Source organism: Phascolarctos cinereus, unplaced genomic scaffold, assembly GCF_003287225.1.
Source record: "Phascolarctos cinereus isolate Bilbo 61053 unplaced genomic scaffold, phaCin_HiC Scaffold_5;HRSCAF=322, whole genome shotgun sequence".
Lineage (NCBI taxonomy): Eukaryota > Metazoa > Chordata > Mammalia > Diprotodontia > Phascolarctidae > Phascolarctos > Phascolarctos cinereus.
The window spans coordinates 225,854,823-225,866,922 of NW_027555958.1; the positions used below are offsets into that span (position 1 = coordinate 225,854,823).

Consider the following 12,100-nt stretch of genomic DNA (forward strand, 5'->3'; position numbering starts at 1 on the left):
GTATGGCCCTGGAATCAGAAGGAACTGAGATCAAATCTGACCTCAGACACTCATTAGCTCATATGTGACCCTGGGCAAGTCATTTAACCTCAAGATATAATCCACTTCAAGTGAAGAAACTGAGGCAGCTAAATGAATTGAGTACTGAGTCTGTTGTCAAGACTACAAATATGGCCTCAGCTCTGAGTATCTTACAAACCTTCAAGTACTATGTAAATGCTAGCTATTATTTTTTTTTTCAAACCATTAACTATGGTTTGCCTTAAGGAATTCTGAGGTATCAGGAATAGTCTTAATAATATTAGATGCCTTTCTATGAGTCAAATATCACCAGCTTGGCTCTTGGAAGGGATAGGGAATCTCAAAGATTCTATGATCATTCATGGGAAGTCAAATGGAAAGAACACAGGATTTAGTTTGAAACCTACCTCCACTGCTTATTACCTGTGATTTATTACAAATAAGTCACTTGTTTTCTCTTGGCTGGTATCCTCTGTCCACAAATATTGATTAAGTGTTTACTAGGGCACAGCTAGGTAGCCCAGTGGATAGAGCATGAGGCCTGCAGTCAAGAAGATTCATCTTCCTGAGTTCATGTCTGGCCTCAGATACTATGTGACCCTGAGCAAGTCACTTTTTGCCTCAGTTTCTTCATCTGCTAAATAAGCTAGAGAAGGAAATGGCAAACCGCTCTGACAGGGTATGGGCCCAAGCCTGGACCTTTGTCCCTTACTCCAAAAAGAATTCATCTGCAGGCCCTAGGGCTTGGACTCTCCTTGAACTCTCCAACTTGGTCAAGAAGTCTCTAGTATTTGCCTGAGGATATAATCCTATCAACTATCTCCTATGCCTAATCTCCCAATTCTCTTGTTACCCTTAACCCAACCCAGCCCTACATGGTCTATTACCTCCCCAAGGCCAGCCACTTCTCACCCTGGATCCTATCTAGTCCCTATTCTACCTCCCAGTTACTCCCATCAAAATCCTCTCTAGACCCCTCTTCGCAGTCACCCTGATGGGGTATGGGCCCAAGGTGAGACCTTTGTCCCAATTTGGGCCCCATTTGTCTATGGGCCCTAGAAAACCCTTGGACTGTCTTTGAATTCTCCCCCTAGATCAAGAAGGTCTCTGGCATTCCCCAGAGGCCATAATTCCATCAATTAGCCTTTCATTGTGGCTCCACCCAATCTCCCAATTCTGTTACCCTTAACCTAGCCTAGCCTTCCCTATGGCCCCTGACATTTCTCACACTTAATCCTATCTAGGTTTCATTGTCCAGGTCCCAGGTGTTCACCCCAGCTTACTGGCCACTCCCATCCAGATCTCCTTAGACCCCTTCTCTAGTCACCCCAAACTACTAGATCCATCCCACAGTCTTTCTGTATATAAGGTTTATCTTGTCTCCATTAACATGCAGACTCCTAGATTCCTCAAGAGTCTGGCAATATGGCAGATCTTTAGTAAATCTTGTTTTTGGCTGAAAGAAGGCTTGGGTCAAATTCTTTTGGGCAGGATCCGTGTGTTGCAATCTTGGGGTTCCAGCTCCCTAACCTCTAGACCTCATCAACTCCAAATTACTTGGCTACTCCTAGATCCCTCCCACAGTCTTTCTGTAACTAAGATTCATCTTGTCTCCATTAAGGTGCAGAGTCTTAAAATCTAGCCACTGCTCAGATTCTTAAATTTTAGCCAATAGTTTGCAAATGTTCAGATTCCTTAAGGGTCTGGCCAATATGGCAGATCTAAAGTCTTGTCTTTGGCTGAAAGAAGGCTTGGGTTGAATTCATTCGGACAGGACCTACATGTTGTGATTTTGGGGTCCCAGCACCCCTAAACCTGTAAGCATCAACAACTCCAGTATCTCTGCCAAGAAAACTTCAAATGGGGTCACAAAGAGTGGGACATGACTGAAAAATTACTAAACAACAATAATAACAACAATGTACCAGGCACTGCTTTAAGCAATGGAGCTACAAAGAAAGGAAAAAACAGTGCCTTCCCTCAAGGAGCTTACAATCTAATGGGGGTGCCAACAGGCAAGCAACTTTGTGCATAGAAGATATACACAGGGTAGATTGGAGGTCTTTTAAAATAAAGGCATTGGACTATATCACCTCTGAGGTCCCTTCCAACTCTAAATTTATAATTCTCTGAGATTTGGGATCTAGTCCAAACTCTGTAACTATTACCTTAAATAAAGTACTCTATTCTCCTGGGTCTCAGTTTCCTCTTCTATAAAATGATGGGATTGGATTAGTTAGTGCCCAAGGTCCATTCCAGATCTAAATTCCAAGGCTCTATAAAGAGATAATAGAGAAGCTACATTAGTGCTAGAACTAGCAAATCATAAAATCCTAGAATGCTTGAGCCATAAGAGACTTTATAAATTTCCAATATCACAGTTAGTTTGTGGCAAAGCTATGACCAGAACTAAGTTTTATTCTAAGTTATCAGTGTATTTATCTACAGTACAGGCTCTATGAGGAGCTGCCAGGTGGTGCAGTGGAACACTCATCTTCCTAAATTCAAATCCAGCCTCAAACACTAGCTGTGTGACCCTGGGCAAGGCACTTAGTTTACCTCAGCTTCCTTATCTGTCAACTGAGTTGGAGAAGGAAATGTCAAACCATTCCACTGTCTTTGCCAAGAAAACCACAAATGGGGTCATGAAGTAGGGAGATGACTGAAAATGACTGAAAAATAACAGGCTCTGTGTCCTCACAACTCAATGAAGTAGTCAGGATTGATTATTATTATCCCCATTTTCTGGGTAAGGAAGCTGATAAGGAAAGACTGAAAAAACATTTAGTATGTGCTTATGTTATTTCAAGCACTGTGTTAAGTACTGGAGAGTCAAATGTAAAAAAAAAAATGAGACAGCCCTGCCCTCTAGCTGCTTACATTCAAAAGAGATGACAGCCCTTAGAGGGGACTGGTGACTAGGGGGAGGAATGTTCCTCAACCCCTATCTTTATCTTCTGATTCTATGTTATTTTCACAGGTTTCTCCCAGGCCTGGAATTTTCCTCCTCATCACTCACCTTCTGTCTTCTATCAGGTCTCACCTTCTGCAGGAAACTTTTCCCAATACCCCTTAGCTAGTAGCTCCTTCTCTCTGAGATTACTCTCAATTTATCCTGTTTTATACTTTATTCTTCTCCACTAGCTCCACAATCTATCTGCTGCTCTGGTCTACTTCCTTGCACATGACCTCCCTTTCCCATCTCTGTGCTTTTTGCACTAAGTGTCCCCCAAACCTGGAAATCTTTCCCTCCTCAAAATTCAGCTCAAAGCCCACTTTCTTCAGGAAGCCTGCGCTGTTCCCTAAATTGCTAATGCCTTCCTCTCTGAAAATTACATTTAGTCTGTCTCTCTGTCCCTGTCTTTCCCCTTTCTCTTCCCTATCCCTCCCTACCTCCATCTTTCTCTCCCTTTGCCCCTCTCTATCTCCCAACGTACCTCTCTCTTTCTCTTTCCCCTCTCTCTGCTCCGTCCCTTCCAATAGATAGATATAATTGGATATGTTGAGGTTTACGGGTGCTGGGACCCCAGAATCATGACATGAGAGTCCTGTCCAAAAGAATTCGACCCAACCCTTCTTTCAACCAAAGACAAGGTTTATTAAAGATTCGCCATATTGGGCAGACTTTTAAGGAGTCTGAACATTAGTAAGTTGTTGGCTAGATTATAAGAATCTGAGCAGTGGCTAGATTTTAAGAATCTAAGCACCTTAACAGATACAAGATGGACCTTATATACAGAAAGACTGTGGGAGGGATCTAGGAGTGGCCAAGTAGTTTGGGGTAACTGGAGGAGGGGTTTAAGGAAGAGCTGGATGGGAGTGGCCAGTAAGATGGGGTGAACAGAACTGGGACCTGGACCAAGGGAAAATGAAGCCTTGGATGGGAAATGGCTGGGGGCCATAGGGAGCTGTAACAGAATTGGGAGATTGGGTGGTTGCTACAATGAAAGGCCAGTTGATGGGATTATAGCCTAAAATGAATGCCAGAGATTGGCCATGTGGAAAAGTCTAGGGTTTTTCTTTTCTGGGGTCCAGATCCCAACCCCATCAGATAGATGGAAGATAGATAGATGTATCTATATCTACATACACACATATCTCCCCATATATATACATATATCTCTCCATATATACATAGAGTGTGTGTGTGTGTGTGTGTGTGTGTGTGTGTGTGTGTGTAGAGAGAGACAGAAAGAGAGAAGCAGCTAGGCTGACCAGAGAAATAGTGTGCCAGACCCAGAGTCAGAAAGACCTGAGTTCAAATCCAGCCTCTGACTTTTACTAGCTTTGTGACTCTAGCCTAGAGAAGGAATTGGAAAACCACTTTAGCATCTTTGAGAATAAAACCCCAAAAGGGTCATGAAGAGTTGAACAGGACTGCAAATAGCTAAACACAAAATATATGTTTATACACACACACACACACACAGGGTTATTTGTATGTTGTATTTCCCATTAGAATGTAAGCTCCTTGAGAGCAGAAATTATATTTTTGCCTTTATCCTCACTGCTTAGCAACAGGCCAAGGTCTCCTACTGCATCCAGAGCCATCACCAGTGGTCCTGACCTATGTCTTGCCAGTGGACTCTGATGACTCTACGGGAGAGAATGAGGCTGATGACTGCACAGCCCTCCCTCACTTAAATCCAACTCACTTGCAAGTCAAGACATCACCCTGCTGTCATTGGTCATCTTCAAGAACGAAGGTCGAACAACAACACTGCTTAGCACAATGTGTGGTTATAAGTGCTTAATAAATGCTCGAATGCTAATTGGCTGACCTTATGCTGGACTATGCTACTTTCATGATTCTTCTTCTTTCCCTCCCTCTGAACTGCAGGATGTACAGATCAGGAGAGAATTTATTCAGTCGCTCCTGATGGCTGGAGAAATAATGGCCCAGGGAAAGAAAATTTTTTTCAAAACTCATTTGAGGAGGGCAGCAATGAATCGTTGTTGGTGAGATCCTTTTCCTGGGCAGAAATCATTCTACTTTAAGGTTCTACCAAATACCATGGGAAATAACCCTTTTGTTTCAGTTGCTTACATTGGGTGGGTCAGTCTGCCCAAGGAGATTAGATTGTTTACTTGGAGTTGCATATTCCTGGGGTTCAAATCCCTTTCTGACACTCAATACCTTTAAGATCATGGCTGGCACAACTTTTCAGAGCTTCAGGCAATCCTCCAAAACTTATTAAGTTATAGGTCATTAAGAAGTAAATGGAGGCAGTTTCCAAGTGTATACAATTTACAGTGAGTATGTATATAGCATATGCATTTACTTTGTTTTTTTGGTCTGGATCAGAGATTTCTTAGTACAGAGAACTCTCTAGTGAGAAAACAATGGAGACCAGCAACATAATTAGAGGATTGCCTGGAACACTGAGAGCTTAAGGACTTATCCAGGGTCACACAGTCAGAAGATGACATAGGCAAAATATGAACCCAAATCTTCCTAATTTCAAGGCTTGCCTATCCCATTCAACTTGCCTATCCCTCAACTTTCATTCTATTGAAAAGAATCATCTAATGAGGTAGCTAGGTGGCACAGTGTAAAAAGAGCTAGCCCTGGAGCAAGGAGGACCTAAGTTCAAATCAGGCACTTATTAACTGTGACCATGGGCAAGTCATTTACCTCCTCTTAACAGCCTCAGTTCTCTCTTCTGTAAAATGGGTATGATAATAATAGCTCCTACTTCCCAGACTTGGGTTTAATCCATCTCTGACACTATTTATATGACCCTAGGCAGATCATTTAACATCTTTCAGTCACAGTTTCCTTTTCTGTGTAGTGGTAGTAGTAGTAGTAGTAATAGTAGAAAAAGTAGAAGTAGTGGTAGTAGTAGTAATAACTAGAATTGCACTCTATCCACAACACAATCTAAGGGGTGCTAGGACTCCAAATCACAACAAGTGGATCCTGCCTGAAAGAATTCAACCCAAGCCTTCTTTCAACCAAAGACAAGGTTTATTAAAGATCTATCACATTATCCAGAGTCTTAAAGAATCTGAGCATTTGGCTAGATTATAAGAATATGAGCACCTTAATGGAGACAAGATGGACCTTATGTACAGAAAGACTATGGGAGGGATCTAGGAATGGCCAAGTAGTTCAGGGTGACTGAAGGATGAGATCTAAGGAGATCTGGATGGGAGCGGCCAGTAAGCTGGGGTGAACAGAACTCCTGGAACCTGGACCAAGGGAAAATGGAGCCTTGGGTAGGAAATGGCTCGGGGCCATAGGGAGGTATAACAGAATTGGGAGATTGGGTGGGTAGCCACAATGAAAGGCCAGTTGATGGGATTATAGCCTAAAATGAATGCCAGAGATTGGCCATGTGGGAAAGTCCAGGGTTTTTCCTTTTTGGGGTCCAGATCCTATCCTCAACAGCCCTATTTTCAGAGTATTTTTTTTAATTGCTAAAATAAAATACATTCTTCTCCAGACTATTCTCCTGACTCTCCTGTAGGACTTTCTCTCCAGTGCTCCTTTGTGGTTAAGTTCCTTCCCACCCCTTTCAACTCTTCCAACTTCCTTTTATATGTGGTCCTCCCCCATTAGAATGTAAGATCCTTGGTGGGGAGGGGGGGAGTCCCAGACCAAGCTCTACTTGGTTACTGTTTGGGCCCTGATTGGCTCAGAATGAATATAAATAGCAATTGTTTCTATTTTGGCCAGAAACCCTGAGGGTCTTCCCCTCCCATATATTATATATATATATAATATATATGTGCGCACACACATATGTGTGTGTGTGTATGTATACACACACACACACACACACACACACACACATATATATAAAAATTTTTTTAAAGAGGCCATTCTTTGCCTCATTTCTTATTAAGCCTTAATCACTGTATGGCCCTGCCTCAGTCAAATTGAGACCTGTTAAAGACTTTAACTTGAAAAGGTCAAGGTCTCTCACTGCATCCTGGGCCATCTCCAGTTGTCCTGATCTATATCTTGCCATTGGACCTACATGGCCCTAGAGAAGAAAATGAGGCACAGCCCTCCCTCACTGTAATCCAATTCACTGGCATCACCTCGATGGCTGAAAGACAAATAGCAGCAATTTATATCCCAAGGGCTTGGTACAGTGACTGGCAGATAATAAATGCTAGTTGACTCATTAGCACAGGGAATTTCCAATGAGGACTCTCTCCCTAACAAAAATAGGCACTTGTTCTGAAACTTCTAGTCTTAGAATAGGAGTTCTTAACCTAGGGTGCATGTGCACTTATTTCTTATTTGATTTCAATTTGATTTGTATTTCAATACACTTTGTTTCCTTTGTAATCCTATATATATTATTTAAGCAGTTAAAAAAATACTCTGAAAATGGGACCTGTATCTCTGGCATAAAAAAGTCAAGAACTACAGGCTTGGAGAGTTACCTGGGGCATAAGAGTTAAGTTACTTGGAGAAGGCTACATAGCCAGAGGTAGGAAAACTCAGGTTTTCCTAGCGCCAAGGATTTGTGTCTTGTATAATTTTGTGCATTGTAGTTATCAGTGTTGTTGTCACACACACACACACACACACACACACACACACACACTGACTAAACAAGAAACTCTAGAATGAAGGAATTAAGCATTTTCTAAAAGTTACTTATTGCCCCACATATAGTAGATGCTTGATAAATGTTTATTATATTATGCTGGATTGTACTGGGGAACGGAGAAAGGCAATGTGACAAGCACTTGTACCAAATGGTAGGTTCTTGGCGTGTCAGAAAGCTTTGATGTTTCTTCACAGAATCTTCCGAACCTGACATTCTGGGTCAAATCACACTATGGCTAATAGGACATTCAAGGCTGTCACGAATCTTCTTTTTCCGTAATCAATATTTAATATCTACAGCAAACTTCACTTCCCATCAAATGATCTTGTTCATCTGCTTACTGATTAAATTTTTACAAGGTGATTCTGTCTGGATTCCTTCTGTTCTATCCTTTAGGAAATCCATATGAAAGACTCTTAAGGACCCCTTTGTAGAGGGGAGGCCAAGAGCAGCAATGCCCATTCAAACTTTGCTCTGTATTTTTTCCCCCTATATTTTTCTATAATAGCAAATACTGGCAACAGAATCCAAGGAGGACCCAGACACTTCATTCTGCTCAGATATCATGACAGCTCTGTCTTGTTTGGGGTAAGTACCTGGCTACAGAATAGACTCTTAACTAGTAATTTTTCCAGGTGATTCCAGAAATCACCATAAACTATGCCTGGCCTGGCGATAGCAGTCAAAAAGTTGTTCAGTCATCTTTCAGTCGTGTCTGACTCTTCATGACCCCATTTGGGGTTTTCTTGGCAGAGGTACTGGAGTGGTTTGCCATTTCCTTCTTCAGATCATTTTACAGATGAAGAAACTGAGGCAAACACTGTTCAGTGACTTGCCCAGGGTCACACAGCCAGTAAGTATCTGAGGCCACATTAGAACTCAGGAACATGAGTCCAAAGTACACTCAAATTAATTTTTAAAGACATTCAGTTGGGAACAGGGAATGATTACAAACCCCAAGGACACAACAGAAATGCTTCACTGTGGCCATTTTCTGGAAACTATTTTAATTAATTATTTTGGCTAACTCAGTTGTTTCCTAGAATCATCGATCTAGAGTTAGAAGGGACTTGAGAGGTCATTTAGTCTAATGCCCCTCACTTTACATTAGAGGAAACTGAGGGCCAAAGGATCTAACTAACTTGCCAAGAACACACAGAATAATAAGGATCAGAGGCAGGATCTGAACTTGGGTTCCTCTGTACTTCTAGACCCAAGAAAGAGTTTTAAGTGCCCTCTTAACTGAAGCATACTTCTTGCATTTGTGTGGTACAAAGTGTCAACTTTGAAGTCTGAGGACCTAGGTTCAAATTCTGGTTCTGCCATTTACTACTATCTACATAAACTTGCAAAAGGAGTAGGTAAGTAGTGCAGCGGAAAGAGTGCCAGGCCTGAGTCAGGAAGACCTGAATTCAAATCCAGCATCAGATACTTAACAGCTGTGTGACCCTGGGCAATCACTTTACCCTGCTTACCTCAGTTTCCTCATCTGTAAAATGAGTGGGAGAAGGAAATGGCAAATCACTCCAGTATCTTTGCCACGAAAATCCCAAATAGAATCACAAAGAATCAGACACGGCTGAAACAACTGAGCAACAAATGTGAAAGTACTTCATAAATGTCTTTCATTATTGTTGGAGGCAACAAGGTAGCGTGGAGACAGCACAGGCTGTGAAACAAGATGACCTGGGTCTGACCCCTAACTTGGATGCCTGTAACCTGTGTGTTTGGGCAAATCTGATCTGGATCTCCTTTTCCTCAAATGAAAGTGCAGCACTCAATGACCTCTAAGGTATTATTCAGCACTAAATCTGTGACCCTATTTTTAATATTATTAATCTTAAGAGCAAACATGTTTATGCAATTTACCTGTGCAGTTATGAAACACGTACAAGGAGTATGAAATGTCCCTGATGTTTGGGATGGCCCTATCAGCAACTTCAGTATGTTCAAAGTTGTTAAATCTCAAAATCATCTAAGGAAGGATTACTTCACCTTCTCTGTGTCATGGACCACCCTGGAAACCTAGTGAAGCCTGTGAATCCCTTTTCAGAACAAAACTTTTCAAATACATAAAATAAAATATAAGGTTTCAAATGCATAAAATAAAATACAGAACAAGGGTTTAAATGCATAAATACATAAGAGTACAAAGGGGAAGAGGAGGGAAGGGCACTTTACAAACATCATGTTGTTTGATCTTCACAATAACCCTAGGAGATAGGTACTATTATGTTTCCCATTTACAGTGCAGGAACTGAGGCAGACAGAGGTTAAATGACTTGCCTAGGGTCACAAAGCTAGTAAATGACTGAGGCTGGATTTGAGCTCAGGTCTTCCTGACTCCAGGACCAACATTCTATCCACTGCATCATCTACCTGCCAAAGGAAACTAATTTTACTGAAATACAATAATCAAATTTTTTAAACAGTCCACAGACCTAGGTTAAGGGCCCCTGCTCTAAGGAATCCAATCCAGGAATAAATCTAGGATTCCCTAATCTCTGAATTAGAAGGGACTTCAAAGCTAAAGTCTAATCCTTTCATTTCACAGATGTGAAAACTGAGGCTCAGGGAAATGGTGACCCACCAAAGGTCACACAGAGTTAATACCAGGGCCAGAACTAAAACCTAAATCTCACTTTTATTTTATTTTCCATCCCAAATTCTCTTCCTCCCCCTCATCCACCTATTGAAAAGGCAACAAAAACAAAATCCATTACAAAAGTGTAGAGTAGAGCCATTCCCCAATTGATGAGGGCTTTATTTGGCTCACAGTTCAGTTAGAGAAAGACCTGGGTTTGGGAATTCACAGGTAATTGGAATGAGTAGGGAGCTAGCACAAACATGAGCTTATCAAGCATATATGGCATATCAAGTAGGCAAGAAAAGGGGGTGAACGGGGTGGGCAGCTAGGTGGTACTGTGAATAGAGCACCAGCCCTGGAGTCAGGAGCACCTGATCTCAAATCCAGTCTCGGTCATTTATTAGTCTCAGACCAGACACTTGACCAGCTGTGTGACCCTGGGCAAGTCACTTAACCTCAATTGCCTCACTGAAAAAAAAAAAGATAAAAAAAAGGAGGGGGAGAGAAGAGAGAAAAGAGACCATGCCATGTGACAATATAGACATACAAAGGTTCAGTCCTACAGATGCAAAAAAAGCTCATCCATTCTAAGGAGAGGAAGATGTGTACAATGGCAAAGATCTCAGTGTGAGTACACACTCAGAGTGAGATCTGAGCATTGAAGCTTTACACCTTAAAAATGGACTGGTTGAGAACAGGTAAGTGATGCCAGATGTGGGAGGCAGCATCCTTAATCAGACCCAGATGTGGTGAGGAAATTCCCAGGGCCCGTTATCAATAACAGGATGGATTGGGAGAGTTTCCTCATCAAGAGAGGTTGATTTAACTGTCAGAGACATAAGGAATAGGTGTGGCTCATAAGCCACTGCAGTTGCCAGGGAGTCCTATCTAATCAAAAGCTGCAATGATTTCATTGACACAGGATGAGATTGGGTCAGGACAGTGTGAAAATGCTGTCTGGCATAGCTTATATGTTTTATGGGCATTACGACAATTTAGTCTAAATGACTCCATATTAGAATCCTATCATTATAACTAGAACATCAAAAAACGTATTTCATATTACAGTTATTTCAATGAACATCCTCTTAGTTTCCCATTTTTTTTGCTACCACAAAGAGAGCTGTGTGACAGATGAAAGATGAAAATGACTGAGGAAACAGATTTGAGCTTCCAAGCATATTGATTTGTTAAGCAATGCGTGCCAATTGTATAACAAATCGGGACTAGGCCTCCTCAGCTTGGCACTGGACTTCAAATACAGGGGGAGACAGATTTTTATGCATTAAAAGAAAATAATTAACAGGATACAAATAAGAACACAAGATTAGGTAATCTGATTTCTAATTGGAGGAAAGATATGGGGCTATCCAAGTTGGTAGGGGGAGAGCAAACAGATGCAATTCCCTGAAATCTGAAAAAGATGTGTCCTACTCTCCTCCCCACCCCAAAGTGTTAGTATTCAACCAAAGATACAAAGAAATAGTAACTGATTGGCTAGCACAGGGCCAGTTTTCAAATAAGACATATGGGTTGTTTGAGAATCAATGACTTAATGACTTGCCTATGGCTACACAGATAGTATACAATTATCCCTTTCACATCATGACTTTCACCATCACAGTTTCATTATATCATGGGTTGACATAAGAAATGAAATGAGAATTTTTTGGGATTTTTGCGGAAGCCTCAGACAACGCACAAAGGCCAGCAGACAACACAGAAAAAGTTTAGAAACTCAGAAATGCATAAAATATTTATTTAGTATTGCATAACATCAAGATGTTTTATCTTCTAATACCATAATAATTCAGACTTCTCTGGTATGAAGGGAGGGCCAAAAAATTTTACACAGATTTTCTATCTTCTATCTTGTGCCCCCAGCCCCTAAGATGTGGAAAGGGTAACTATTTCAGAGGCAGGA

At 41.4% G+C, this 12,100-nt stretch overlaps 1 pseudogene; it reads left to right on the forward strand.

Annotated features, from left to right (window-relative positions):
• LOC110213555 (maestro heat-like repeat-containing protein family member 1) overlaps nucleotides 1-12,100 on the forward strand; it is a 109,905-nt pseudogene that overhangs the window by 57,458 nt on the left and 40,347 nt on the right.